Here is a 27,227-nt window from a genome sequence, read left to right on the forward strand (position 1 = left end):
AATGACTTTGTAGTCTCAGGCTGAACTCTCCATCGTGACTTGCTCCCCAGTGCCTGGAAAATGAATTATTGATGTAGAGTCTCTTGGAATATTTTTGACTTGAGGTCTTTGTGTTTAATCAAAGGACCAGAAGAAAATGTGTCCCATGATTTTAAATAATGTGAACTCTCAGAAATCAAGTCAAAAAAGGACCACAGCTCTGAGACTGACTTCCTGAAAGCTTGAAACAAAATGGAGAAAACAAAAGAGCTTAGCCAAGATCCACTTTATTCTAAGAAGTCCTATTCTACCATAACCAGATACACAAAATGCTCTTCCCTGGAACCAGGGACTTTTCCTTTTTCCAAAAAACCAAGTTGTATAATGTAGTCAGACGCTGGGGGAAACCTTTGTTTCTTGGTCAAGGCAAGTTGGGTTGGGAAGGAATACTTCCCCTCCCTCTGTACTTTCCTACCTCTATTTTGTTTGGAAATTAAATAAGGGAAGTAGGTTCTTGAATTGTCTCAGAACTGAGAGAGAGAGACAGGACCTTTGGAAAAAACAGGCAAGGGCTTTGTACAAACATATACCTGGGTTTCAATCATAGTTCTGCCCCTTATTAGCCACATGCCTATTACAAAAGAAGTCTCAGTTTTCTTATTTTTTAATTATAGTGCAGTCAAAAAATTAGAAATAGTTTATATGAAATACCTAGTCCACACTTGGTATTCAATCAGTTAGCTATTCAGTACAGGGAGTTGGTAATAGATCGCTGGAAAAGAAGTCTGGCTAAAGCACTGAGATTCATCCTCATGAGGTGATAAATAAGCTGTGGAAGTGTATGAGCTTTCCAAAGAAGAGAATATAAATGAGTCAGTATCACCAGTCCCCAGAGATCAAACAAGGGCAGTAAGGTAATCCATGTTATTGGCTCCCCCGAGTGAATTCACACTCTTGGTAGTCTCCTCCTTATGAATCAGGGATAACTCAGTTTCTTGCTTCAAACAATAGAATGCAGCAGAAGTGACGCGATTCCAGTTCTGAACCTAAGATTTAAAAGCTACTGAGAACTTCTGCTTTTGTGCTCACAGATACCCTGGGCAGGAGTCCTGCTGAAGAGATCATATGGAGAGAACATGTAGAGAAGCCATTTGGAGTGGCTTTAGGACTAGAGAGAACAAGAGAGAGAGACAGAGAGAGAGAGAGAGAGAGAGAGAGGGAGAGAGAGAGAGACAGACCCAGACATCCTGGTATCTCAGTGATGCCTGAGATTGAGCACAGCCTTCCAGGAGCTAGACCTGTGCATGAAACACCTTGGTGAAACAGTACAGGGCATTTCAAGTGAGACCAGCCAAAGCACTGTCCAGCTGAGTTCTCGTCATCCTCAAAACTGTGAAAAATATTAAAATGATTGTTTTTTAAGCCACTGAGTTTTAGAGTGGTTGGTTATACAGCAACAGATAACCAAAGCAGACATTAGAATGCTTTATTAAATTTGTCTATAGTCCATCTGGCCCCAGTATTTTTCTGTAGCAAGGGACATATTTTACAAACATGATGGTCTTGTCCATAATATTATTCTCACAAATAAGCGATATGTTAGCATCCTCAATTTCCCCACTATGGATTTGGGATTTGCAATTTACCTAAACCATGCTTGAATGTACTTCTATCTTTCATATATATACTTTTGGGAAAAAATATTAAATGTATCTACAATCTATTGTGTCAATTGTCCACCCTACAAATAGTTCTCAGAGAAATTATTTTAAATGCCAAGCAATAATTCCATTTTCAACTTTCAAGCCAATATTCTCCAAAGAAAACATGATGGAGAGAGACTGAAAGAAAATGTAGATAATGTTTCTGTAAATTCCACTAAAATATTTCATGATTTATACATCTGAATTTAAGTCAATTCCTTACTGATCTTCCAGAATTCACACGATATCCACGATGAGCGGGAGTTTGCAGAGTCTTTGATGAACTTCTCAATTTGCTTATTTAGCATATTAGTATACTAATATCAGTAAACTCCATCTGAAATTATGTAACGATAAATACATTTAATCACTTCTTAATCCTCTTGCAGTAACTCCAGGGATGGGAAGCTTCTTCACATTTTTGGGCATCCATGCTATTGCAGGAATGCAAGTTCTTATTCTGTGATTTCTTTGACTATTTGTTTAAGCCTCCATAAATATGTGGCGGAGATTGGGAGGACCAGGGTAGAATGAGGGAAGAAAGGGTAAGGAAAGATGGGGTTGCTAAGAACAGTTAATTTTGTACCGAGCTTTACTGAGCATGGCCTGGGCGAAGAAGTTAGGAGGTGACTCGGTGTGGGGCAGCTAGAAAAGAAAGCTGGAATTTCCATGATCCAGATGCACAGGTGAACCAAAGAGAGGATGAAGGAAGAGGCCAGAAGTCTGTTGGACGGCAGGCATTGGGGTCATATGTGATGTCAAGGAAGAAGGCAAGCAGTGAGTCAAAGTCCAAACCCATTCACGCGGGTGTCAACAGGCAAGTGTACAGAAGGATAAGCAACAGCTGATGGTCAGGGATGGAGGAGGTCAGGAAATTAGTAGAAACCAAAAGAATAAATAGAAGACAATGAAATAAGATTAACAAGGAAGATCAAGCAAGAAAAGAGATAGTTCCCCTCCTAAGACTACTGATTTTCTTTTGTCAGTTCTGGGCCTGAGTACAATTCTCAGTTTTGACTGACTCACTTTATAAAGGGAGTGAGGTATGATGCCCCAAAATGGGCATACCTACTTTGCTCAGCTTTCATTGTAATCAACACTGAGAATTGGAATGCCCTGTCAACTACTTATTTTTAAGGGCAATAGAGAGCATTGCTGGTGGACAAAGCAGTATCATGGAGGCACCTTCTCTCCCTGCTCAGCTTCAGCACAAGAAATCATCCTTTGTTCATTCCAAAACAAGGATAAATGGTGTTTTTTAGTGGAGAGAATTTTTAAAAATCATACTTTATATTCTATCAGAAGAGGATATTAAATCACAACAGAAAGGTATCACACAATCAGCCAGAGGTGCGATCTAAAATCAGGTCTCAAGACTTGCTCCTTTTAATAAGTGAGAAAAAGTACATTTTCACCAGCTGTTGAAAATCTCAGTGACCCAAGTGTGACAAATGTGGGAGGGGAGGTCATTTCTTTGTCTTTAGTGCATGGCATGGTGGAAAGTCTTGATTCACCGAAGAGCTGCACCTGTGGAGGAAGAGACTGTGCATATCACACGTGTTGAAGTGTGCTTGGCATGAATTCAGATGGTCACCATGACAACTGCTAGTGGAGAATTTTTGGTAGTGGTGGTACAGAAATCATTGAACACCACAACAAAGGGCTGGTGCTGGTCGTCTGGCCAAGTGAACCTAAAGCAACTTGACTTCATTCACTCCCATTGTGAAGCTCCCGTCTTACCATAAGTGCCAAAAGCAAAGAGCTCAATAGCAGTTACTACACAAATGGCTTTGCAGATACCTTGCCTCTTACTTTCCCAGCTTCAGAAAAACATGTCAAGTGAAGCTTTGCAGATGTCAATAAAATGAAGAAAAACATGTAACTTAGTGCAAAACCATTCTGCATCTCTCCCTTCAAACATTGTTTTTGCCCACCCCTTGGTCATTTCCTTCTTGTTAAGGAAGTCTTGAGTACCGTATTTCAGAGGGTTGCCTTGCCCTGATAAAAGATAAATACTGAGAATTGATTCACCTGCTGATCCAGCTGTAGGAGACAGACTGAGAGAGACAGAGAGAGAGAAAGAATAGTGTGGATGATGTTGAGACTTCTAATGATTTCAATGAAAGCCCTTGTGTCCCATCTAAAGAAGTAAAAATCCATACACAAAATACACCTTATAGGAATTAATTCTGAATACTATACTGTATACCAAATTCCAAGACACTGGTGAGTCACTGTCATTTTCCTTCAAGAATACTACTGATATTGGACTCCCAAATATGTAAATGTCATTCCACTATGCATATAAACCACATTTACTTTTGTCATTTTTCAATACAGTATACTTTGCAGCCTCCTCCAAGTTACTCTTGGTTAACACCTAGTTTCAGCTGGGTGGAACAGTAACTAGGCATGCTGTTCAGTGGATGGATTCCACATAAGCTGCAGCCCTCTTCATCTCCCCTTCCTCATGTACCAGCTTCCCTAGCTTCTCTGTGAGTGTATTATGGAATTACATATTCTGGGATATCCACGTTAGCCCTACAGTGCTGTCTTATGTTTATATCAGAGAAGCAGCTTTGTGTTAGAAGCATTAAAGAAAGGATAGTGAACTGGGTGATGGTCCGAATGAGATATTGGGAATCTCTGGATGGGAAGCTAGAGTTGAGGCTTAGAAGAGATGACAGAGAATTGGAATAGGGGCTAAGACGGAGCACTTATGGAATCTGTAATCAGTAGACTAGAGGGGGACTGATGAGGTTAGTCAGAGGATATTTAGGCACAGAGACAGGAGCCAAATGAGGACTAACATGCCCAGGCCAGAGAAGAGGACAGTTCAGAGGTCTGTAGGTTGAGTCAAGTAGACAGAATCCTTTTAAGCAAAAGCCAAAATCAAATAGGTATAGTCCACACAAAAAGACTTTATGTTTCAGTGACTACAAAGGCTGAAGAACACCTCTGTATTGGGCTTTCTGGTAATTATAAAGGTAGCACCATTATCATTAAAGAACTGGATTACGGCAGGGTGCCATTCTTTCAGATGAAAGAGGCTGAAAGCCCTTAAATTAGTTATTGGAATAAAATGAGATAGCTACAGTTATGTACCCATCCTGTGAGTTGCAAAATTCCTAGTGTTATTTGCTTTTATGAATTATACATTTTAAACAGTTTTCCATGATAAACTTTGGTGGAAATTACAAGGAGTGAGATCCAGTGACAACTGGCTGATTATGAAAGCACTGGGCCCCTGCTTGTGTGTTATCCATATTACGTAATGGCCCTGGTGAACTGACAACACCCACGGCACTCATTGGCCAGGCCATAATTCATCTCTGTGATTTCCCACTGTTGCTCACAGTGCTTTCCTCTCCTGGGCTCGAAATATCAAAGTGATCTTGTATGTTTCCATCTGCAATATCTAAATGCATGTTACACCTAGATAAAACGTTTTAATCTGAACTCCCAGGCCCTTCATGATGTGGCATCCGGCTCCCTTCACAGTGATTATCATCATCATCATTATCATCATTGCTAACAGTTATTTAGCACTTGTTAGGTGCCAGACTCTTACATAATATCTTTATTCATTATAACAACGCTATAAGGTAGGCTACAGTATTGTCGTGAGTTTGCCAATAGGAGCTTAGTCACATTAAAAACCCTCCCGCAAGCAGCACAGACAGTATGTAGCAGAGCTGGTATCTACACCAATGTCAGTCAGCTTTGAAATCTAGAATTAAGGAGTGTCATAGACAATCAATCTTAAAAATTATAAACAAGGATATGCATAAATCAGAATATTCGGATACAGAATAATCTTGCACAAAGATGGAAGGAAGATGGAGAATGGACTTCTTGTCAGGGACTAGTACCTAAAAGTTGTTTTTTGGTGTATGCACTTTCAACTAAAATTCTAAGAATCCCAATGGTTTTTGACCAGCAAACTAACTTTTGAAATAGCTTTATTTTGGACCTCATTTCCTTATATGGCACCTGGACAAATTTTTTTCATCAGTTGATAACAGATATGTGCTCCTATCCTATGTTCTCTTCTCTTCCCACCCTTTCCTTTTAGGAGCCCACTAGATCTTAGTTCACTTGACCTTCTCTTGGGCCTGATTCCCTGAGTTCACGCATTCAGATTCCCTTTCACTTGTTCTTCTCTGGGGGCTAATTTCCTGAGTGCACACATGCAGGCCCAACCACATTTCTCTTATGAATCTTTCATAGGACTCCCTTCCACTTGTCCCCACTTGGAGCTGATTCAATTGCTAAGCCTCACCTCCATGGCATGGAGAAAAGAGAGCTTGGAATAAAACTACTGCTTTCTTGTTTTATAGTAAACTACAATAGTTTATATGGAGAATATTGGGGGCTTTTTGCAGAGGAAGGAGCCCAATGTCTTTTTGTTCTTGAATTCCTGAAATGTGTTTAGATATGTGACAAAACTTATTTTCCTTCCTAAAAGCAAGTTATTTTTACCTATGAAGGCCTAGAGCTCATGCTCTGGGGAGCAATACTCTGTTACTTTAATGCAGCATCCATTGACATGTCCCTCTGAAAAGCTGACATGTGGATCTCCTTTGCTTGGTTAAGAACCCAAGAATCCTCTCTCTGCCTTAGGAATAATCCCAAGATTCGATGCAGGATGCCCTGAACTCAAATTCTAGGACCCAATTTCTAATTCTATATGATCTACAGTGTCTACTAATATCAACAAGTCTCAGAGGTTGGAGATAAGGGATGATTTGTTAAAATAAATCAGTGAAGTCTCTTGAACATTTATCAAGTTTGGTGAGTTATGAGAAGTTTGGTTCTATAGAAATAGAGGTCCTTATTCCCAAAAGTCAAGGATTTAAAACCTGTTCTGTATGACATAGGTTGCAAGGTAGAACATGAGCACCAGGACCCCCTGGGGGTCAGGCTCTTCTTCAGTCACACTGAGCACAAATTGAATATCCTGTAATTGCTGTGGAAAAATACAAGTAGGAAATTCTGGGAAAAGGGAAAGCAGAATGTACAAATAAAAACTGACCTTGGCCAGATTTATTCCAGGAGACCACTGGCTCTTCATCCTTCTATCACATGGCCCTGGAAGCCTGTTAGACAATCAAAACAAAAGGACTAGCATGAAACAATACTTCTAACATGCAGGGTTATAAAGCATGCTATTTGTGAACTCAAGCCATCTTGATTCAGGGCATTTTTTTTTTCAATCTTTTTGCCCCTTTTCTTCACAAGACATTTTTGAAGGAAACAGATAGCTTGTTTCAACAAGAAGCAAGATCATTGCTTCACTAACTGATCACAATGTTCAAGGTCAATTTCTCTCTGAGTAAAAAAAAGTCAGCCCCTGCAAACGTCTATGTACTGCTTCAGAGGGCTCAGAAGGTATGAGATAGTCACATCCCTGCCAAGCAACACACGCAAACTGTGGAGGCTTACGTCAACATCATTCTGGGGATAAAATTGGGGTATAGTTTGTGATGATCAGTTTCCTTCTCCACATAACAGGCAGCAATATGTTTTTTCCTGATTTTAACTGAAACAGAAAAAGCCCTCTTTACATGCTACGGGTGGAAATAAGATCACAGTGGCTTTAATAATTAATTCAACATTTCAATGAGTTCCCATAGCAGCACTGCAACACTCTGTACCCCGCCTGGCCATAGGTTCATAACCAGCATAATCCCATTCCTGTTATATGGATTGGAAAGCATTACTGGAATACTGAATTCTGTGGAAACTACCTCGCATTTGGATTTGAAACTCAAAGAGAAATGGAGGAATTCTGAATCCCGCCATGGAAACAGATTCCAGACAGCTCCCAGTGAAACCAGAGACTAACGTCCATGCACAGAACTCTGGGGAGACTGTTCCTGAACCTCTGTTGCCCTGCCAAGGTGACTCACCATAACCAGAGCCCACAGAGCCAGATTTGACTGCACACTACCCCTGCCTCCCAGTGTTACTGCTAAGAACCACATGCTTTCAACAGTCTCATGTAATTCCTCTTTACTGATACACTGAGTGATACCTTTGCTGGTCCAGGCTTTCTTTTGGTTCCTGTTGCTATTAGGGGTTGAGAGGTGAGGAGGGTATGACAGTGTGGAGATAAAATGTTCTCTGTCCTCCCACGGCTACCATCAGCTCTGGCTACCATATATCAACACAAGTCATTATAACCTATGTTATAAATGACATTATAACCTGTCATTTTACTACTAATATGCAGACATTAATTTCAGAGCCAACCCATGATGTTTGAGTTATTTAGTCATAGGAAATTTTTAGATTCGACCTGTTTTGCTTGGAACCCCAGAGCTACTAACTAGCTGGTCGTTTACCAAAGCCATTTCCTTTTCTTCATAGGCACCTTTTCTGACCTCCCTTGCAGCAGATGGGGTCATGTGGATAAAAGTAACAGATACCACTTCCAGGTCCAACACAACAGACTACCTCTTGAGCTATTCTCCACTTTCCTCTGGCAGACAATTAAACGCTCAGCAGGAGAACATCAGGTCCTATGAGGCAGTAGCGCTACAAGGAGGAGCCTGGTGTTGGCATCATTCCTTCGAAGGCGACCCACCAAACACCTATTTTGAACTATTGCATAGGCCAGAACTAGATTTGTGTTATATTAAGCCAGTAAGATTCGGGGGCTGGACATGACTGTGGTTAACCTTCTTGGTCTCATTTATCCTGTACTTTAAGGCCTGATTTAAGCTTTAGTTACCACTCTGAATTCCTTCCTACAGTCTCTCTGACTAGGTCATTTATAAAAGATTTTCTAAGCATGTGGGACCCCGAATGGGAAAGGAGTCAGATCCTATATAGGTCTTTTCTCAGAAGAATATTTGGCTCCTTTGATAATCTGTCTGCTGTCTTTCCTGACAAACTGCCTCCTCCTTCAAAAAGTATGGAAATTGAAATCCACACAACCTCTGTGGCTGGATACATCATCAATTACTTAGCAGAAGTAAAACAAATTCTCTCCGAAAAATTGTACTTTAAAGTCCAAAAATCACTCCAGTTAAATCTGCACAATATGTAAGAACACAATAGACATGCACACACACACACACAGAGAAAGCAGCATAAATGGACAGTGATAAAAAATATTATAGTATCAGATCCACAAAGACTGCAGATATTGGAATTCTCAGACACATACTTAATATAACTAAAGAAATAGACGATCATGAGTATGACTATGACAAATTACCCTATTGTTCAGCAAATATTTACCTCCCACCCCTACATGTGAATGTACATGAGGATGTTTGTTGCCTCTGAGCTAGGCTACTGGCATATTACTGAGAATGTTAACTGGTTCCTCCTTGGGAAGAGTTCTTCCACAGCCGTCCCATTCAGGTTTGACTTGGTCATGTGGCTCACTTTGGCCAACAGAAAATGGGTGGGAGTGACAATTTCCCAGTTCCAAACCTATGTCTTAAGAGGTATTTTGTGTTTCCACCCAACCTTTGGGGAAATCATGTTTCTGCTAAGAGAAGAATATGTACTAGGTAGGCATTGCTCCTTCAACCTGCATCCAAAAATGAGACTCAGGACAATCTCAATTTGACAGAGCTGAAGCAGAGCTTTTTCTAATCACCAAATGCATTGTACTGACTGGCAATTATATGATTCATTCATTCATTATTCTTTAAATGTGCTTGGGCAATTTTACATGCATAATGTATGATGATAATGGTGATGATGATGATAATGATAATAATAAAAGCAAACATCTTTATATGCTTCAACAGCTAAATTATTCATATTCTTTCATCAGTGCAGAGAATTTGAGGCATTTTAGGCTGACTACCTTGAAAATCAGTCAGTCAGTGTCAACGGCTATTTAATCAAAAGGAGTAAAGAGGAATACTCTATTTTTGTGTGCTAGTCCCCATCAAGGAAAGGATGAAAGTGACTATGATCATGCCGACACAAGCTCTGAGTTTAGGAGTGAAAGCCATCTATTCCTTTGGTGAGATTATTTTAGCTACTTGAGGTTTTAGAATGTACATTTCAAAAACAATGTAAATAAAGGTGTTTTTGGCCCTCTTGGGTCAATGTTCTAAGAACAAAAAAGTAAGTACATTTCCAATGCTTGTCTAAAATAAATAAATGTGTGTGTATGTGTGTGCTCCTACGTGTATGCATATGTGTATGTGGACCTTTGTTGTCTCCAAACTAGGCTACTGGAATATGGCTAATGCTGTTTACTGGCTCCCCGCCTGAAGAGTTTCAGTTGAGTCTTCTTAGAAACTGAAGAACCAGGGTTGCAGTATGAAAATAAATATTCTTCTGGAACACACTCTGGAGAAGGAGGAAATTTGATGACCCAATTTTTGCCTGCACAGCATTGCTGGGTATGATTTTTCCCTGAAAGTGCAAGTCAGCCAAACCCTAATTGTATTGCACCATTCACTTTGGCGGCCCTTGGGTGGCTGGTTCTCATTTCTTCTCATACCAGTCTTCATATTCCAAATAGAAAAGTTTATCTTCCTTTCCTTAAAAGCTAATTTTCTCAATTTGATACAGGAACAGTCATGGGTCTATGCCTGATTTGGAAAATCTAGGAAATAAGTAACAAACTATTTTTTCTACAGGTCTCTGACCACATAATGCATAATGCCATATATTTGCCTTTGCACTTGGCATCAACATGTTTGCCTTGCTATCATCTGTCTTCTGTGTATACACAAAGGATAGCTTTGCAATTCTCGATGGCTTGAAAATTACAAACTGAAACTTAACTCTTCAAGAACAAAACTTAATGAGAATTGTTTGATTAAAACCAGTTCATAGGACAAACCTGAAATCAGCAGAAAAGGCTATAATGGATGCATATATGATATGACTTTGGAGACCTAGCTCACTTTTCATTTTTTTTTAGATTAAGCATCAATTTGAATAAAATGTAGTTTTTATCATTTAACTCTTTACTGGAAATTATACCTAACAAAATTTACCATTTTAACCATTTTTAAGTGTGCAGTTCAAAGGCATTAAGTACAATCATATTGTTGTACAACCATTACCACTATCCATCTCCAGAAATTTTTCATCTTTCCAAACTGACACACTCTACCCACTCTACAACAATGCCCCATTCACTCCTCCCCACAGACTTTGGCAACCACAATGCTACATTCTGTCTCTATGAATTTCATTACTCTATGTATCTCATATAAGTGGAATCATGTAATATTTGTCCTTTGTGGCTGGCTTAGTCACTTAGCATAATGTCTTCAAGGTTCATCCATCTAGGTAGTAGCATGTGTCAGATTTTCATTCCTTTTTGAGATGGAATAATATTCCATTGTATGTATATATCACATTCTATTTATTCATTCATTTGCTGATGCACATTTAGTCTACCTCCACTTTTTGGCTATTTGGTAAGTAATGCTGATAGAAACACAGATGTACAAATAACTGTTTGATCCCTGACTTCAATTCTTTTGGGTATATGTGAAAAAGTGAAGCTGCTGGATCACAGGGTAATTCTATGTTTAATTTTGTGAGTAATTGCCATACTGCTTTCCACAGTGGCTACACAGTTTTATATTCCTACCAGCAATGCACAGTTCCAATTTCTCTATATCCTCACCAATATCTGTCATTTTCTTTCATTGCCAAATCCATTGTCTTGAAGTTTTCCCCTAATTTTTCTATGAAGTATAAATAGTTTTAGTTGTTATATTTAGGTCTTTGATCCATTTTGAGTTAATGTTTGTATATGATATAAGGTAAGGGTCCAACTTCATTCTTTTATATGTGAACATCCAGTTTTCCCAACAGTGTTTGTTGAAGACTCTCCTTTTCCTGTTGAATAATCTTGAACCCCCAAGGAAAATCTTTTATCCATATATGTAAGGATTTATTTCTAGGCTCTCTATTCTATTACACTGATCTATATGTCTGTATTTATGGTAGTACCATACTGTTTTGGTTACTGTAGCTTTGTAGCAAGTTTTGAAAACAGTAAGTTTGAGTCCTCCAACTTTGTTGTTTTTAAAAATTGTTTTGGCTAGTCTGTGTCCTTAGATGTTTCATATGAATTTTTGAACAGGTTTTTGTATTTCTTCAAAAAAATGTCATCGCAATTTTGATATGGATTACATTGAATGTGTAGATTACTTCAGTAGTATTAACATGTAAATTATATTAACTCTTCCAATCCATGAATACAGGAGGTCTTTCCATTTATTTACTTTCTCTTTAAATGTTTTTAGCTTTTAGTGTACAAGTCTTTTACCTTCTTGGTTAAGTTTATTCCTAGGCATTTTATTCTTTTTGATGCTATTGTAAATCAGATTTTTTTCTTAATTTCCTTTTTGATTGCTCATTATTAGTATAGAGAAACACAACTAATTTTTGTATGTTGATTTTGTGTCCTGAAACTGCTAAATTCATTTATTACTTCTAACAGGCATGTGCATGTGCCTGTGTATGTGTGTGTGTGTGTGTGTGTGTGTGTGTGTGTGTGTGTGTAATCATTAGGGTTTTCTACATACAAGGTCATGCCAGCTATGAACAGGGACAATTTTACCTCTTCCTATCCAATCTAACGTCTTTTACTTCTTTTTCTTCCCTAATTGCTCTAGCTAAACTTCTAATATTATTCTGAATGGAAGGGCAAAAGTATTATAATGCACTTTTTAACATAGACCAACATCTATTTTCACTGAAGATTAAATCTATAGTTGCAGTTTACATCAATTCTCACTGATATGTGAAAAAGAAAATAATTTGGGGATATTTACCTTCTCCCTGCTACTTAGAAGTTCAGAGACCAGCAGAAATTAAATAGGATGGGTGGGATGGGAAAAGGGTCTGGAACAAACAGTAAAATTAGAGTAAAAAGTAAGAGGTCAGTAGTAATGGCAGCTCCAGATTTTGTGGGATCTGAAGTTTATGTAATTTGGGGGAGCTCCTGTTAGGAAAAAAATACAAAATTATGAATGCAAAGTTAAGCAGGATATTGGATATTTATTTAAAGTGAGAAAAGAAATGGCAACAAATGTCTGTAGTCTTAGAAATTCATATCCCCTCTGAGAAACTTCAGGAAATTTGTCAGCAATGATTATTTAGACAGGTTTCCTGATTGCAATCTGGTTTCCTCTCCCAATCAGGAATACTCTAAAACTCCCAGAATCTCCCAGCATTCCCAGGAGTCCATGCAATTGAGGGGTCCTGATGGTGCTGAAGCATCCCTTTGCTTCCTCAGGAGTCCATCTGATCACTAGAATGCCTGAATATATATTTGTTCTAAAGAATAAGTAACGTCCTGAAGAATAAGTCTGGGGAAGTTACATTGCATCATTTTGTACAGTTGCTCTAGGACTAAAAATGGAAATACCTGTATTGCATCTGTATTTGATTTTTTGCTTGAAATGGACATGATTCTGTAGACTTGTTATATAATGTCAGGTAATAAAAAGCATGATTTATTAAGTCAATTTGTCTTGAAAATTCTTGTCAAGGAAGCTTGATTACCAAAAATTCCAGAAAGATTTGCTGACCATTCTGACTTACCCACAGTATAACCTACAGAATCACACACCTCAGGATTGTCTGTGACAAATATTCACTGTCCTTAAAGGCTCTGCGTGTGTACATGAATGTGTATTTGTATGTGTGTGTGTAAGTCTGCCAAAGACTCTGATTTTTAGTTTCTGAAAAATACCAGAAACTCTGCATTAGGGTTTTCATGACCTCAGTAATGTGATATATTCAGTAATAACTAGGACAGAAAACACTGATATTTTTTGTTTTGTGGTTGGCATTCAGTTGTGGTAACTGAGTGCCAAGCTATATTCTTGTATTTTATCTAGTCAATTCTCCCAATGACCCTTAGGAGAAAATGCTATTATTATTCCCATTTTACTTTTAAGAAAGCTGAAGCACAGAAAAGATTGTTAATTTTTCCAAGGTAACAAATCTAATGAGTTTGTTGGCTCTGAAGAGTGTGAGCCCGATTTCAACATTTTACTACCTCACCAGGCTTCACTAACTACTGATGAGTAGTTGTTTGTGACATGGGGGTCATCAATTATAAGTGGCTATTCTTTCACCCCCAGTGGGAGACAAATTATTTCACATCCTATCATGGTAGCCATAAGAGCATGTGGATAGAAGTATATTTGATCTCGTATAGTCACAGTTTGGGGAATGGTTTGTTAGGTGTTCTTTACAGTTTGGTGGCACAGTTAATAGAAAGACTGATGCCCATTTGTGACTCATCTGTTTTCTAAGAAATCTTCCCCAGCTTTTGTGCTAAGACTCAACTCAACTCTGTCTTTTTAAATTTCGTTTTGCTTTCCCAGTTAGAGATTGTGCTTCAAGAGGTCAAAAACAGTATTTTCTATTTCCTTTGAATCTCCCAGAACATGACATAACGCTCATAGGAAAGTAAGGACAAGCATTGTTTTATTCACTGAGATATTTCTAATAAGCGACTGCTTGAAGTAAGTTTATCTGTGATTTGCATTTAAAAATTACATGAACCACACATTCCTTCAAGCAAGATTGATAGAAGGTCTGTATGTGATAGGGAAGCAACAAAAACTAAATACAGTTTGCATCCATTGAGGGCCTCATGGTATAATGGGAAGAAACAAATGTAAACAATTAATGTAGTGATGTGGCATAGAGACATTGTTAAGGTTCAGTAAATGTAATAAATAAATAAATTTAGCTTTGGTAGGAATGGAGTACTAACTCCAATCTTGGTAAGAGAGATCTAACCCATACACTATTAGAATTGAAATAAACTTTTAGGAATTATTGTGGTCTATTCCTCAGTTTATAAGCAAGAAACAAGAGTGATAGGATGTTGAGTGGGATTTTTCCCTGTTGGTCTACGCTCAGCTATTAGGAAAAACAGCTGGAAACAAAAGACTCTATGAATCCAGTTAATCTGAAGAGGGCCTTTCTATGAACACCATCTTCTTGAAGGAATTTAGAGGCCACAGAATCAGCTCTACTACAATAATGTACCCTCCCATCCCAAAATGGCAGAGACCTAGACACATGAAGAGAGTCATGGTTGACAGCTTTTGGAGTATGCAGGGTGCCCAAGAAAGGTTCCTTCCTTCCCTTTACAAGTTTCTCCTCCTAAATCCAAATGTTTACAATGATGGATTTGTTTTAAAAGAATCACTCACAAATTTTGGCTAAGTCTGCAAGAAGGAGAGACTGAGATCTCATTTTCTATTCCCTCATCTGGATGTCCTGTTTCCACAGCTCAATGGGAGTTATTAAACAGTTTTGGGAATAGTTTGTTAGGTTGTTCCTTAGAGGTTGGTGGCATAGTAAATAGAAAGACTGATGAAATTTGTGACCTAGAGATCTCTGAAGAATAGAGTTCTACTGCACTAGTCCAAGCCAGTAAGACTTCAGGAAATGGTGTGGGAGGACTTGGAAAAAATGTGGAGGCATCATCCCATTCCAGTTTTCCATAGTCCTTGGAGAAGGGGACACTAGCAGTTCCTATGGCTCCAAGAGAACCTCCAGGGTTTTACAAGCCACTAGCTGGCCAAGCATTTGAACACTCAACTCAGAAAAGGGATTGGATGTATGGAGTAGAGGCAGGAGGCCAGAAAGAGATACTACATTCCTTCTCTGTAGGGGTCCTCAGTGATGGAGTGATCCTGGGTAAAGCTGATACTTACCTCACACCACCTACACACCAGTAACAAGAGACAGAAGTAGACCAAATCAACATGAAACACGGGGCTCCAAAAGACAGCAGTTATATACAAGCATCCCTACATTTCTGACTCCTCTGTTTTCAAACCTGGAGGAGCTACATGGGTAGGAGTGAGGTAGACAGAATACCCCAGACACAGACCCCACCAACATGTATACACACACATAAAGTGCTACTGTGAGGGAAAGATACGAGAAAAGATCACAACCTCTACCACCCCAGTCCTCTTTAGATACAAACTTAGAATAACTGTAAAAGCTTTAGAATAATAAGCATGATGTTAAAGTTTTAAACAGGACTAGACAGAAATTTAATGCCCAGGGACAAAGGATTTGCCCAATATTTTATTAAGGGACTGAAAAAGGGAGAATTTGAGACTTCATGAATGAAAGCAGTTCACATGAAAACCATTACACATTTTATAATTTCAACAGTTCATAGTGGCATGTCAAGGCCAGGGGTGGAGAACAGAGGAGCACTACACCTTGACAGAGAAAACTATCTTATTACTGACATTGTCTGAAATTACTGGGCCCATGCTACTAATAAAAAGTACACAAACTTTGTTATTATTTTTAACCTCTCCAGAGACAATGTACTCCTTGACTGCTTGTACTTGGGGCAGTCTCTACCAAACTTCCCTTGCTACATAGGGCTGCAAGTGGAGACTCCCCAAAATACATTCATCCTAGCTTAGTGACCTACTCAAAGAAACAAGAGTTATTTTCCTAGGGAAAGAAAATTTCTAGGGGTAGAGAATTTTGCAAACATTTTATAATCTCTGGCCTTGATTTAAAATCATTTCTATTTTTCCTTAAATTAGTTACAGGTTAGGCAGATACAGTGGGTCCTTAGGGTCCTGTAGAAAGCAGCCATGGAGACAGGGTTATGAGCACAAGAAGTTTATTGTGGGATAATGCTTGAGAAAGATAAAAGGGGGAGGAGGGCAGAGAGAACCTCTGTCTACAAAGCATATCTGACAAAGACTCAGCCCTGCAGTGGGAAGCTGGGGAGCAAGGTTTTCTTGTTAGACCTTACACTGGGCACAAAGAGTCAGGCTTTAGTTTTCCCAGTCTGCACAGTCACTGACCAGGGGCTACCCAGGAAAAGCATGGCATCTTCTGGAAAACTGAGGTGGGTCCTGAAGGCAATGAAGCTGCAGGCTGTCAGGCAACTGCACCCCTTGCCACTGAACAGCAAGTTCTTCCTTGGAAGGAGATCTAAGCCACACATATCCCTGGTGCCCACACCTAATCACACATTACATTTCCGTATGCCTGGCTTTTCCATTAATTTTAAAAGTGTAGTAAGTGTTTTGTGATGCCTCATTAGCTACTCATCACCACTTCTATACAGCCAGGTGACATCTGGATACCTACCCAGGATGGTCAGCTGTTAAGAAGAGTCAATCTAGGAAACATGGAACTAGAGTAATTGTGTGACTAGACTTGATTCTGTTTCACATTTCAGCTTATTTTTGATTAAATAAAGTGCAGATTCTCTGACAAAGAGGACTATCTTTTATTCATATTTATATCTTTTAACCCCACACACATAAAAATAGAGCCTAGCAGGGAACCTGCTGGCCAGAAGGGTCACAATAAATGTTCTGTTTAATAGAATGTCTCATTACAGAATGTTTTACCTTCTTGTCCTCACTTAATATTCATAGAAATAAACTCTGTGCCATTTTCTATTAACCTTGTTTTCAAATCAATATATTTTGTCTATTTTCTTTAAGAAAGAAGGAAAAAAATTCCAAATGGTAAGAGGACTGGCTTAAAGATGGGGATGTGAGAGGTGATGAAGAAAACTCCTCCCCAAACCAAATATAATATGAAAATATAGCAAATACATCTAATCCTGAAACAGCAACAGGAAAGAAGGCTGTGGCAGACTGCCTACACCTGGGGAACAGAGCAGACCTCAAGGAAAAGGGTAAAGTAGCAAAGCCATGATCCAGAGGAACCCAAGCCCTTCCCCCACCCCAGCTCACCAGAGGGAGTAAGAGAAATGGAGGAGGGAGCGAGTGGAGGCCTAGGACTGCTGAACACCCAGCCCTGGAGATCTGCTCTGGGAGCAAAAACCTACATTCCATGGTGCTCTGGAGATTAGTGCGGTTGGAAAGCTAAGACAGGCAGAATAATTGGAGAGACTGAGATGATAGCTGCTTGTGGAAAACACATATCCACAACTGGCTGCTCTGGGAGAAAAGAAAGGTGGGCAGTTTGAGAGACTTCCTAACAGCAAGAGGGCTGCTAAAGGGGCAAGGATTGTACAGAGCTTGCTGCTCAGGAGAAAGGAGAGGTAGACAAAATTGTCTGGGTGCACTTTGCCCAGCAGATTGGGCACTTTCAGGAGCTTCAGGTGCTCCACCTGCCTGGCTGGCAATGCAGCTACAAGATCCCTGACTACGATACACAGCATGCCACTCCTTCCTCCCAGCCAGCACTTGCTTGCAAACCAGCTTCCCCCGCCATTGCACCAGAACATCCAAAGGGTGGCCCAGCCTACAACAGCTATAAGTGAATATAATCATTAGCAACTTTTTCCTAAAAGCATCTCCTCGGGCAAGAGAAACAAAAGCAAAAAACAACACATGGGACTACATCAAACTAAAAAGTTTCTGCACAGCAAAGGACACCATCAACAGAACAAAAAGACACCTTACAGTATGGAGAATATATTTGTCAATGACATATCCGACAAGGGATTAACATCCAAAATATATAAAGAAGACACATGCCTCAACACTCAAAGAGCAAATAACCCAATTAAAAAATGGGTGGAGGATATGAACAGACGATTCTCCAAAGAAGAAATTCAGATGGCCAACAGGCACATGAGAAGATGCTCCACATAGCTAATTATCAGGGAAATGCAAATTAAAACCACAGTGAGATATCACCTCACACCAGTTACGATGGGCAACATCCAAAAGACAAACAAAAACAAATGTTGGCGAGGATGTGGAGAAAGGGGAACCCTCCTACACTGCTGGTGGGAATGTAAACTAGTTCAACCATTGTGGAAAGAGTATGGAGGTTCCTCAGAAAACTCAAAATAGAAATACCATTTGTCCCAGGCATTCCACTCCTAGGAATTTACCCCAAGAATGCAGCAGCCCAGTTTGAAAAAGACATATGCACCCCTATGCTTATTGAAGCACTATTTACAATAGCCAAGAAATGGAAGCAACCTAAGTGTCCATCAGTAGATGAATGGATAAAGAAGATGTGGTACATACACACAATGGAATATTATTCAGCCATAAGAAAACAAATCCTACCATTTGCAACAATATGGATGGAGCTAGAGCGTATTATGCTCAGCGAAATAAGCCAGAGGGAGAAAGACAAGTACCAAATGATTTCCCACATTTGTGGAGTATAACAAAGAAGCAAAACCAAAGGAACAAAACAGCAGCAGACTCACAGAGTCCAAGAAGGGACTAGGGGTTACCAAAGAGGATAGGTGAGGGAAGGTGGGTGGGGAGGGATGGAAAAGGGGATTGAGGGGTATTATGCTTGGTACACATGGTATGTGGGGGGTCACAGGGATGGCAGTGTAGCACAGAGAAGACAAATAGTGACTCTGTGCCATCTTACTACACTGAAGGACAGTGACTTCAATGGAGTATGGGGGGAACTTGATAATATGGGTGAATGTAGTAACCACAATGTTTTTCATGTGAAACCTTCATAAGAGTGTATATCAGTGATACCTTATTAAAAAAACAATAAATAAATAAATAATTTTAAAAAGTCCAATGGTAACAGATAATACAAATAAAACACTGATGAGAAAAAGAATTGTTATATAAAAAAAAATTGACTGAAGAACTATTTTCTGGGGCCTGCCACTCCAGTAACTACTCCAGCAAGATAACCTTCTTTTAATCACACCAAAGAGTAAGACTGGGAGCAAGATGTATTACAGATTGAGGGAGCCAAGCATTCATATGTCAACACAAATGAAGGAAGGAAGGAAGGAAAGGAGGAAGGTAATAGAAAATAATTGTTCACCAAAATCTAAAGTTCGGGAGGTTCCTCTGTGTAAATTTAGTACCAACTTTCATTTTGTCAATGGACTGATGATAGTTTTGATTTCCAGGATCAGGACGTCAAAATAGAGCAGCAAGGTCCAGCTGGTAGCTGGGATGAAACATGAATGCCGGGAACCCTCAGCAGCTGCCAAGGAAGGACCTGTCCTTTGCAAGCTTTGGAAAGGGAGCAAATGATCACCGTTGGTCTGTAGCATCCCCTGGTGGTCAGCCACAGCGTACGTCTGGCAAGTCGTGAGGCTGACATTAAACCTAAATAAGAACCATTCCCTTCAAAGGCTGGGCTTCATTTGCGAGGGCATCATCTGCGATGGATATTTCTCAGTGCTAGGAGACAGCCATCGACTCCTGACTTCCCCAAGTACCTGGGGAGAGCAGCCCTCGGGGAAGCTAACCCAAAGCCACATGGGGGCTTCCTGGAAGGCTCTTTGATACAACTCATTATAATGTTCGGTTGGATAATTTACTTGTTTCAAGTGCATGATTAATGGAATTATGACTCATAATTAGGACATGCCCAGAGAGCAAACACACAAACCGTTCTGACTGGCTGTCAGCAACTGTCAGGCTCATCCTAATAATGCCCAGGAAATGAAAAGGCTCTGCATTTCCCTTTAATTTTATTTAGGAATGTGATTTCGTAACAGCAACTGAGGGCTGTGGGTAGTGTTTATCCTTCAGATCATGTCACCTCAAAGCGCCATTCCTCTTGGCATCCTTTGCAGAGTCCCCAGGAGGCCCTTCAGATAGTACCACTTAATTAATCAGGTCCTTTCAACTGGGAGGCTTCTCTTCCTCATCTCTTCCTGAAATCTCCTGTGTGCTGGTCCCGCTAGGAGACATTATTTTGGAGGAACAGGATCTAATAGCTCTCAGCCTGGCCTCTAACAAACAGTTTTACAAGGACAATCAACCCAGTTTGTTATGAAATGTCCTTGCTTCTTGTAGTGGTGGGGAAAAAAGGCTTCGCTTTATACAGTAGGACCTGTCCCACTTTTTGTTTCTTTTCTTATCTTCTTTGCTACAACTAATCAAAATACTGTCATGCTCATCAGCACGGGGATTGCAAATGGCAATGAGCTGTAGAAAGCCCCTGGTCAGAATGAAGGACGGTTGTAGAGGCAGCCCCTCACTACTCCCATGGGATCTCTTTGGGACTACAGCGGTCAGGGAAGCGTGGGCTCCACTGTGTGTGTACAAAGATATTAAGCAGAGATGGGAGGAAAGCGGATAAGGGGCCTCAAGCACCTATGGCAGCTTGCTTCTCCTCTGGAGGGGTGCTCCATCGGATTTTCAAAAGAATGCATGCCAGATGCAGACGTTTGAGTTCTCGCAAGTCTGGGAGTAAAAAAGGGAGGAGGCAGAGAGTGCACTGGTGTGGACCAAGTCAAAGCTTGCTAAAGGCAAAAAGTAGAGGAAGAGATAACAAACGCTCTGGGAAGTTCACAGACACACTAAAGATTATATTTGGTTCTGCCTCAGAGCACTTAAAGCTGTAGTTGAACTTCACAATTTTCTTCCAAAGTGGGTCAGTTTTGCTCATGCCAAGCTAAAACACAAAATGGAAAGGGTTAAGGTAAGGTAGCTCATACTACCAGGCCTTTGGGCAGAATCAATTTGTCCCTTCAGCATGTCTAGCCACTCATTATTCCAAGTATGGTGCATGGCCCAGCATCACCTGGGAGCTTGTTAGAAATGCAGAATCTGGGCTCCACCCCAGACCCACTGAATCAGAATCTGCCTGTGAACAAGACCCTCAGAAGATTTCCCTGTAAACTGCAGTGTGTAAACCTGGTCTAGGGCATGTGCTGAAGTTACCTCTGAAGTTTAGAAGGGATGAAGGCCCATACTGAGCTTCATGAAAAACCAGAATAAATCTATTTAATATCTTATTTAACTATTTTTTTCTATACAAACTTGATTTCCTTTTTAAACCAACTTGATGGCCAAAGTTTTGAAAAGATAAGATGTTGTAGCATGGGAATGAAAAGCATTAGACTTCTGCAAAACTGGGGAATATTTTTGGTAAGTAATGGGCTATTTTTAGAGCAAACATTATATTGTTAGTCCAAATGTTACATGAAATAATGAAGTATTATAAATAGTGAGATTATTTTTCTATCCAATTGAAGCAGCAAACAGACAAACTCATGGGCCCTGCCCACTTTATCTTTCAGGGCTCTGAAAATTATTTTGGTCACATTAAGGAGAAATGGCCAGCACTCTGTTCTCTTTACCTCACTCTTAATTTTTACTATTTTCCATACCATTTATCACCTTAAAATGTACTTATTTTAGTGTTTGTTTTATGCCCACCATACCTTCCCCTGCTAGAAGTTACCTCCAAATAGGTAGGTATCTTGCCTATGACTGCACTTGCCATATCATAAATGCTCAGTCAACTTGTGTTGAATGAGTGAACATCTGTTCTAGAATAGGGATATTTCTTGGGACTTTCCAGGTATCAGGCATAAATACCTTTAGGCTGTTTACTCACATTGTTCTAGATTTATGCACACAAAGCAAATTCATGTATTTTTTTTCTGAGATGTCTGCAGAGTAAAAAAGAATGGATGGAGTGGGGTTGAATGTATCCCTCTTTTGCTTTATTAGACAAGATGTTCTCTGGGGAAAGTATTCTTCATTAATATTATCAAAACTGGTTTCTCCTTCACATAATCATCCCATGTTATTTGCTGTCAATCCACTGCAAAGGGACTGGTCTTTGTGTGCATTAATTACATTCATTTCTATGCCTGAAAAGCTGATGTTGAGACCAGATGCTGGCACAACATGACTTACACAAGGTGCTAATCCTGAAAGGGCAGCCAGTTTGCAGCTTTATTTGATATCCAGCACTGTTTCTCCACCCCTTTCTGCCCTCCACAGACATGACAGACACTGTAAGCAAAGGGACTTAAGATTTACTCTGCAATGTAACTAAATGCTGCAAATCTTATATTCTGGTTAATAGCACAGACCCACACATCATGCTGAAATACTGAACAGGTTTGGAAAGAACCATTATATAGCCATATTCAGGCTATATAATCTTCTTTTGTTTCTTCCTATTCTTTCTGCCTCATAACCTTACAGCACCCCAGTGTTCACCCTTGGCCCCTTCTATATATTATACTCCCCACAGTGAACTTAACTCCCATGGCTTTAAATACTATCTAATTGCTGACTACATTGAAATGTACATCCTAGCTTTGACCTCTGTGCTTGACTTCACACTCGTATATACAATTGGTACATTAGGCAATTCTACTTGGATGTTTAACATGCAATTCAAACCAAACATGTTTAAATTTGAATTCCTTGTCAAAAATCTCAGGCCCCAAACCTACTTCCCTCACTGTCTCAGTTGAGGACAACTGTATTTCCACTGTTCAAGACAAAAACAGTAGTTACTCTTCAATCTTCTCTTTCCTTCCCAAGGATCATCTAAACTGCCAGGAAATGCTGTTAATGCTACCTCCAAAATACATTCACTATAAGCCCACTTTTCTCCAGCTTCACTGCTATCCTGGTTGGAGCCATCTTTATTACCTCTTGCCTGGATTATAGTATCAACCTCCTGATTGGTCTCTGCTTCCAGTCTCAGGCCACATAGCTGATTTTCAACAGCTGAGATATCCTTTAAAAAATTAAATCAGATTACATTTACATCACTCCAATGTCTTCCTAGTCCATTCTGAGTAAAAGCCAAAGTCCTTAGAGGGACTTCTCTTCTTCCACTTCAGTTGCTGTGTCTTCCATGCTGTTCTTGGGATTTTGCTCAGTGGTTTCTTCTGCTCAGAACACTTCTCATCACAGAGATTCACATAAATTGCTTCCCCACCTCCTTCACATCTTTCTGCAAAGGTTACCTTCACAACTAACACTTTTTGAGTTGCAACTCTTTTCCCCATCTGCCCCCACCACTCTTGCTCTCTCTGGACTCATTATCATTGTTGAGTTGTATTGAGCACTCACTGTTATTATCTTTATTGTTTGTGGTATGTCTTTCCAAACCCAACTAAAAGGCCCCTGAGACTACAGATTTTGTCTGTTTCGTTCACTAATGAAGTGCAAGTATCTACAATAATGTGGGTTACTTATCAGATACTCAATAAATTTGTGGAAGGCACTAATGTTTATTAACTTTCACTTTTCACTGATTGAGGATTTGCCACCCTATCTTAAAACTCGACTTCTCTCTTGTCCTCTAAAAGAACGCAGGGAGAGCTTGCTCTAAGTTTCTCAGGGTAATCCCTAGCCAGAGAGTGTATGTGGCTTTTTCCATATACAAAATCAGGTGCATCTTGTCTAGAACTTTTCATTTATTCCAGTGATATCTATAATTTTATCTCTGGCTTACCCTGCCAAACTTTAAGGTAAGCAGTGTTATCCTCCTAGCTTTATGATCAATACACAAGGCCTGTCTTCATGAATATGATTATGATTTCTGATCCAGCAATCCCTAGTCATTATCACCAAAGTCAGGAAGGACTGAACTGAATACTATGTGAATAGTTTTACCCAATTATTAAGGCCATCCGACAAATAGGCCCCAAATAACATTAAATCCAAGGGCATCTGTAAACACCTTGTGAGTCAATATTTCATATCTCAAATTTCCTTCTCCTCCTTCTGTAATTGATTTATGTAGTCAAGTTCCCTGAGTTGAAAGCTCACACCTAGCTGGAAATTATTCATGCATGAAAATCTTGGGCTTTGTCCAAAATATCCCAAGAGAATTTAGAGGTTCAGTTGAAATACCAGAAACAATTTAACTCATTACAGCAATGGGCATGTCTGGGAAGGAAGCCACTCAAACTGCATATGGTCTGCACCAGAACATAAAAGTTTGTTCATGCTCAGAGACATATGCATCCCAAATTTTTCAAAGAACCTTTTGAAAGGGTTAATTATTTTACCCCAGTTAAATAATTATTATTATTTTTTCATACATCCTGATGTTTTAATTTAGGATACAGAAGAGAGTTCTAGAGGTGAGAAGTAGCTGGAAGCTTATGCTAGAGAAGATGATAATAGTTAACTCCATTACAGTAAATAGTTAACTCTATTACAGCAATATAATATATATTGTTATATATATTATATATATAGCAATATATAAAAAACTATATATATAACATATATAGCAATATAATAGTTAACTATTACAATTAATTTATACTTACAAATACTTACAAATTATAAATCTTAAAGTGGTACACATGGCCATTCTATCTATGAAGAAATATTAGCATAAAATAGATTAAAAAGAGAGTTCTAGCATATCATATCAAATTCATAGAAACAGCACTGTCATTTCCACCTCCAAATACTGTGAACTTAATCCCAGAATATTCTTGTATTCTAACAAAAATCATTTGAGTTTTAGAGGTCTTTTACTTTTCACTTGACAGAATGTCTGTGTTGTTTCCATTTTCAATTATTACAAATAAAACTGCTCTGAACTTTTGTGTACATATTTTTGCATGAACAGAAGTTTTCATTTCTTTGGGATGATGAATAACCAAGATTGCAACTGCAGGGCAATATGGTAATTTCATGTTTAGTTTTATAAGTAACTACCAAATTGTTGCCTACAGTGTCTCTACAATTTTACATTCCCACCAGCAAAGTTGGAATGTTCCAGTTTCTCCTCATCTTTGGCAGCATTTGGTGTCGTTACTATTTTTGTTTTCTAATTTTAGAAATACTAATAAAAGATATGTAGTGATGTCTCAAGGTGGTTTTAATTTACATTTCACTAGTGGCTAATGATGTCAAGCATGTGTCTTCTGCTTTTCTGCCATCTGAACATTCTCTTTGGTTAAATGTGTATTTGTTTTATATCCTAATTTCTGATTACATCATTTTTGTTTTGCTGAGGTTTTTTTTCATTAATTTTTTTATTTTGGTATCATTAATATACAGTCAAATGAGCAACATTGTGGTTACTAGATTCCCATTTCTGTTGAGTTTTCAGAGTTCTCCATATAGTCTAGACACTACTACTTGGTCATATATGTTCTTTAGAATATTTTCTCCCAGTCTTAAACTTGTTTTTCATCTTCTTAACAGGATCTTTTGCAGAGCAGAAGTTTTTAATTTTAGTGAAGTGCAAATTATCATGTTTTATTGATTGTGCTTTGGGTATAAAGTTGAACAACTCTTCACCTAGACCTGATCCCAAAGATTTTCTCCTGTGATTTATTTTCTCATAAAGATTTTATAGTTTTAAATTTCACATTTAAATCCATGATCATTTTGAACAATTTTTATATAGGTATAAATTTTAGATCAGAAAGGTTTAGCGTGAGGTCCAGATGGGTATTATGTTCAGTCTCCCACTGGACCCAACCGACATCACCCCTGCAGAAGTAGAGCACAACACTTACACCTTCTCGTTGCAGACAGCTGAGGTGGAAGTTCAATTAGCCCTTCCCTCTGCTGACATCTTCACAGCAAATCTGTGACCCTGACTTTCTCTGCCTGACAGATGCTGAGGGAATGTGTAAGTTCGACTCCTCACTGAGCCCCTCTGACACTAGGGAGGACAGAAGTCGGGGGCTGACATATAATATTACAATACTACGGAGGAGGGGAGCTCAGCTCCCTGCTGGGCCCCATTGATGCTCTATGATAGGGAAGCAAAGCATCAGTCACCTCTCACCACCTCATTCTACCTCATTGCTGGTGGGTGGGGATGAGGCTTTGCTCCCCACTGTGCTCCACTGACACAGGGACAGCCTGTGAAGCCTCATGGGGACTGGCTCTGCACCACATGACATCATTAAGTCTTGTTTTCTTTCAAGAAGATGTTTAGAATCTGTTCAGTGCTGGATCCCATGGACACTATCCTGAGTGGGAGGGAGAATGGTATTACCCCCAGCTTCTGGCTGGTCAGAGATGGAAAATCAGATCTCCTCTCCACTCAGCTCCATCAATACTATTCCTGCAGGGCAATCAGTGTGCATATTAGGCAGGGGATGGAGGACTGGCTCCCCAGTCTGCCCTGGGCAATACCACTGGGCAGGGGAATTCGAGGGTTGCCACTTGCTTCTGTGGTTCAGGTGGGAGTGGTAGAGTGGAAGACCAGCTTGTGCTGGGCCCTTCTGGGACTGTGGGGGAGGGATATGGAACCTTTTTTCCATTGTTCCATTTTATTTCAGCTAGAATAGAGTGGCTAGTGCCAAAAAGGTTTCCACTGTTAGGCTCCCCATTTTCTGGGCCTTTAGCTGGGGGAAACAGACTTTTCTTTGTCTGTGCTTATTGGTGGTTCTGGGTTGAAGGCTTTTGTAGCATCCTGGCTGAGACATATGGAGGTAGTAAGAAAACCAGGGAACTCACCTCCACGTTGCTCCTCAAGCTTCTTGCAATTTAAACCTGCAAATAAAAGACCACTACAGGATGGAATTGGCTTCCTATGGATTGTTACTGAGGAATGACCCTTTTTCTCAACCCTACATGTTGCAGTCTGGAACCCTGAGGGCCCAGCAGTGTGACAATTTCCTTGATTCCCATTAAATTCCTCTTTTATGATGATTGAAAGGAGGGAGCTTCAACTCTTGAGAGGTTCCCTGGTGGCTCCTAGACTCAAGAAGTGCTATCAACATCTGGGGGTGACATGGGATGACAGCAAAGGAAGCTCTGCCCTATGCCCTTGTAGCTCAGTAGCATCTGAGAAGAAAATGAGCTCCTGGCTTCTCCTTTTGCTTCTGAATGTGGCCTTTGCTGACACCCTTCCAAGTCCAACATGCCT

Source organism: Manis javanica, chromosome X (assembly GCF_040802235.1).
Source record: "Manis javanica isolate MJ-LG chromosome X, MJ_LKY, whole genome shotgun sequence".
Taxonomy (NCBI): Eukaryota; Metazoa; Chordata; class Mammalia; order Pholidota; family Manidae; genus Manis; species Manis javanica.